The sequence below is a fragment of the Nematolebias whitei genome, unplaced genomic scaffold (genome assembly GCF_014905685.2).
Source record: "Nematolebias whitei isolate Nwh7 unplaced genomic scaffold, NemWhi1 Nwh_scaf_140, whole genome shotgun sequence".
In the NCBI taxonomy this organism is placed as follows: Eukaryota; Metazoa; Chordata; class Actinopteri; order Cyprinodontiformes; family Rivulidae; genus Nematolebias; species Nematolebias whitei.
Genome location: NW_023618685.1, coordinates 20,525 through 24,779, shown reverse-complemented (window position 1 = coordinate 24,779; position 4,255 = coordinate 20,525). Strand labels below are relative to the sequence as shown.

Below are 4,255 nucleotides of genomic sequence, written 5' to 3'. Positions count from 1 at the left end.
GCCCCCCCCCCCCCCCCCATCAAAAACTGCTGTACCTAATATAGCGCTAAGCTAGCGGCGCACAATACAGATGCAATAACAATGATACAAACGTAGCGCGCCGCTTCTCTCACACATTCTAATCCTTCACCCATGTCAACAACTGCCAGCACTAACGTGGCACTAAGCTAGCAAGCAAAACAGAGGTGTCTTCCCCTCCTCCCCCCTTGAGCGTCCTGCCAAGGCAGATGACTGAGGGGCAACATTGCATGCGATGTGGAGTTGTAGGTAACCAGGAAAACCCGGAGTGGATTTTTAGTGGTTTGAGTGTTCTCCTATTAATCAAGTGAAATGGATTTGTTTACAAATAAATAGAAACGGTGCTGGGTGAACTATTTCATGGTAAATGTGTGTGGGGGAGGGGTTCAAAATGAATATTGTTTTAAATGTGGGGGGGAGACGTCCTCTTCAACTATAATTGTTGTGAAGCCTATGTGTGTATATATATTTTTCTTTTTACTGGTGCACATTTACTTGTATATATAGTAACTCATAAAGTAACTCATGTGGCGTGGCTTTTCCATAGTTTACAGGAATTATTTATAAGCAGCACAATTTTTTTTTCTTTCTGAATTTTCCATTTAGTTCAGTTTCAGGTCGCTCTTGTAAATGAGTCCCCAAGGCTCAGTGGGATTAACCTGTATAAATAAAAGTTGAATGAATGTTGGTGCAGCTTTTCTAGCATTTACGGTAATTCTCAAGGTTTCGCTGTGCTTCTCTCTGCAGAGAGAAGCTGCCAGCCCAAAGAGAGGTGCAGGCCTGAAAAGACAATAAGGTCAGAGAAGAAAACTAGCATGGCTGTCACTAAAAGTTAATTTAAATATTTATACATTCTGGACTTTTGCTAGAAATCAAATTTCTTTAGGCAGACCTTGTTGAATTTTAATTGAAGACCACTGCATACGACTGTTTGTACTTTCTTGCTTTAAGCCAAAATGCATAAAGATGGCCACTTCACAATACACACTGTGCCGCTTCCAAGAAATACAAATTTATATGAAGCAGAAAATGAAGTCATTGCTCCCATGGTTTTGGTTTGATTCAACCTCAACACCTCTGAGCCCAATTCTTCGTGCTGAAAATTAATGAACCTCTAAACCCGCAATGGCAACCAGCGTACCGCTGCCACCCCGGTACCTCGCACCGAAACTCCAAAGATTTTTCTTGCTTACATTAAAGCGCTTCCTGTTGCAGCTTTGAATGCATTCCTTTGAAAATCAATGACCTCCTTCATGGAAATAAATACATATCTTAAGAAAATGTCCAGACAGCTGGTGGTTTGGAGATACATCCAAGATTTATTCATGTGCACACAGAAGAGGTGAGAAACGGCTTTCTGACAAAAAGCCTTTGAGGGCACATAACCAAAAGGAAAAACAGCTTCACAACAGGTACCGACCAGTTAGTCCCTTGAGCTTCCACTGGCACGTTCATGGTGTTTAGTCTGCAGCCAGGCAGGTAGGAGGGGTGATGCATGCGGCAGCAGCTCCCTGGGTCAGGAAGTGGGCTGTAACTGCAGGGTTTTTCTTTGTCTCATGGCTGCTAAGCACCTTTTAAATAATAGTGCTGCAGCTAAAGCTGCATGATCAAAATTAATGTTTGTTAAATCTTACACAGTGCTTATGAATGTGGTTAATTACCTGCAATAACTGTGAAAAAATGACTTGTTTTTATTCTTTTTTTTCCCTCCACAAAAACAAAAGGTGGTGATTTACTATAGTTTTTCATAAAGAGCGCGTGGGGCAGCAACAAACGTACTTTAATTTCTGATTAGTCCGGACAGATATGGAAGTGAGGTACATGTTCCTTGATAGAGGACTCAATTAATCAGTTATAAGTATCCAAATCAGTTTTCTAGATGAATAATCAACACAAATTTTCAGCTTTAATAATGGCCTTATGTTAAATTTTATTTTTAGATTAAACAGCGTGCCTGCTGTTAAAAAGGATGACAAATGAAAACGAGAGTGATTCACTTAAACTCCTCTGAGGGTACGAACGAGTGAACTTACCATAGTTGTTGTAGGATTCATCACTTGTTCCGTGTCCATATTCATAATACTCTGAAAGGCTGAAAAAACAGAACAAAAGCATCACTCAAAAGTATTGAGCAAAAATGGATAAAAGTACACAAGGTTTGCATAAATCTGCATTTCAGCTGTCAATAAACAACAAAACCAAACTCATTGTTATCTACAGTGTCAATAACCGTTAGTTCCAAACCAAATGGTTCCTCCTAAGGAGGAAAGTCTAAAGAATCAGGTCCTAAGTGTGTGGTTTTGCTCTGTAGAACGACTCCATAATCCTACAGCAGATGGGCTCTGTAAGGTTTAGAAAGTTTAGCTCAGGGATGTGCAAATAAAACATTTGTTTAAGACCATTTTCAGCTGTGGATTAATTAAACATTTGGCGCTCCGTTGAGGATTTTCAGCAGCAAGATGGTGAATGTGGGATTTACTGCTGCGTTTGTGTTGCTCGTGTTGCTCACTGATGTGCTTTTAATAAACAGGAGAGCTATCTGGCACGACGACTGAATATTAAGATTTCTCCACGTGGCATTTCTTCTGAAATGGATCTACACCAACGATGAACCATAAAGCATTAATCTTCCGCACCCTCGTATTTGTGTCTGTTTGAACATTACCTCTTCGACTGACTGCTGTAGTCGTCTTCATAGGCTTCGTAATTCTCGTCATCGTATTCCCCGCCGTATCCATCATCATAACCCTGCAAACAAATTCAGTAAATATTAAATTGACCTGACATCTTCTCTCTGCCCTCTATAACTTCTTTGACAGAATGCATGTTGCTTTTCATGCCCGTGTTTTAAACAAAGATTTAGTGTCATCTGTTTGCATTTGCAGTGTGTTTGGAGATTACCCTCAGCTTCAAATATCAGCTTAAAAACAGAAATGACCTGGCAATGTTTTAGGTTTTCTAATGTGAATAATCATTTTTAAATCGAACTGATTCCAAAAGTTAATCTATTATGAATAAAATGTCCAATGGGTTCTTGAAATATTTTGCTAACAGACAGTAAAGGTTGAATTTAACATTCATTGCCAAAGTTTTAAATAGACTTCACGATCTGAAGTGCTCAGTGTGTGTTTGGGATGAAGCTCAGCTATTATCACACCAAATACAAGCTTCAATACTCCGAGTTACCATTTTGCTACTTTTAGGTCTAGCTACCATTTTGGTGCCTTTAGCAAAAAACAAAAAAAACAAAAACAAAACTAATCTTAGCTTCAGATAAGCCTTTTGCTCCTAGCTACCTGCTTGCTAGTTTTAACTATATTTTTTGCTACATTAGCTAGTATTTAGCTACTTTTAGCATTCAGCTATACTTTTGCTACTTTAGCTTCTATCAAGCATTCTGATACATTTACCTTTTAGCTAGCATTTTGCTACATTGAATTTAGCTAGCCTTTTGCTATTTTAGCTGGCATTTAGCTACTTTTAGATTTTATCCAGTGTTTTGGTCCTTTTAGCGTTTAGCTAGTCTTTTGCTATTTTTAGATTTTAGCTATTTTTTGGTGATACTTTTAGCTTTTATTTAGTGAGTTCCTGTTTTTAATTTTTTTTTTTTGCTAACGTTGCATTTTATTTTTTGCATTGGTTTTTAGTGTTTTGTTGCTTTTAACTTTAACAACTCATGTTCAGCACATTTCAGCAGTCCTTCAGCTCTAAGGATTCAAACTGTATTCCTACAGAAAATCTAATTTCTCTACTAAACATTACTTAAACATTGTTCTTCAGGTCCACAGTTATATAAAGGCTGGATTAAAAAAATAATGTGACATAAAAAAAACAAAACAATTATTGTTGTTGGTAAATCGTTGCAAGTGAAATTCATTCTTTCAATGTATGCAAGGCCTTTAATTACTGCTTGTGCTGAATCCAGAGTAAAATTACATTTAGACCTTCAGTACAGGATTGACATAAATCTTCACAGTCCTATTTTTGGACATATTTCTTTTATGTTTTCTATTGATTGACTCGTAAAATCCACTTCATCAGAAGACTTTTCTTTTCCTGTCCGTCAGCTGAGTGTTAATACACTCTGCACAGCTGCTTTCAGTTATGACACTGCACTCGGAGTAATTAAGTTTTATGAGGTGAGGTGAGTGCCTAGTTGAATTTTCCCCCTCTGGATTGGGTGAAAAGAAGATGACACCATTAAAACTAAAATTTAACACTTTTTATTGTTCTTTTG

At 37.8% G+C, this 4,255-nt stretch overlaps 1 long non-coding RNA gene across 1 annotated transcript in view; it reads right to left on the bottom strand.

Annotated features, from left to right (window-relative positions):
* LOC119429227 overlaps nt 1-2,748 on the bottom strand; it is a 9,343-nt gene extending 6,595 nt beyond the window's left edge. The window contains exons 1-2 of the long non-coding RNA XR_005187746.1: nt 2,684-2,748; nt 2,052-2,110 (exon numbers count right to left, since the gene is read on the bottom strand). This is a non-coding gene — a long non-coding RNA (uncharacterized LOC119429227). The remainder of the gene's footprint in view (nt 1-2,051; nt 2,111-2,683) is intronic.
* Nucleotides 2,749-4,255: the final 1,507 nt, after the last annotated feature.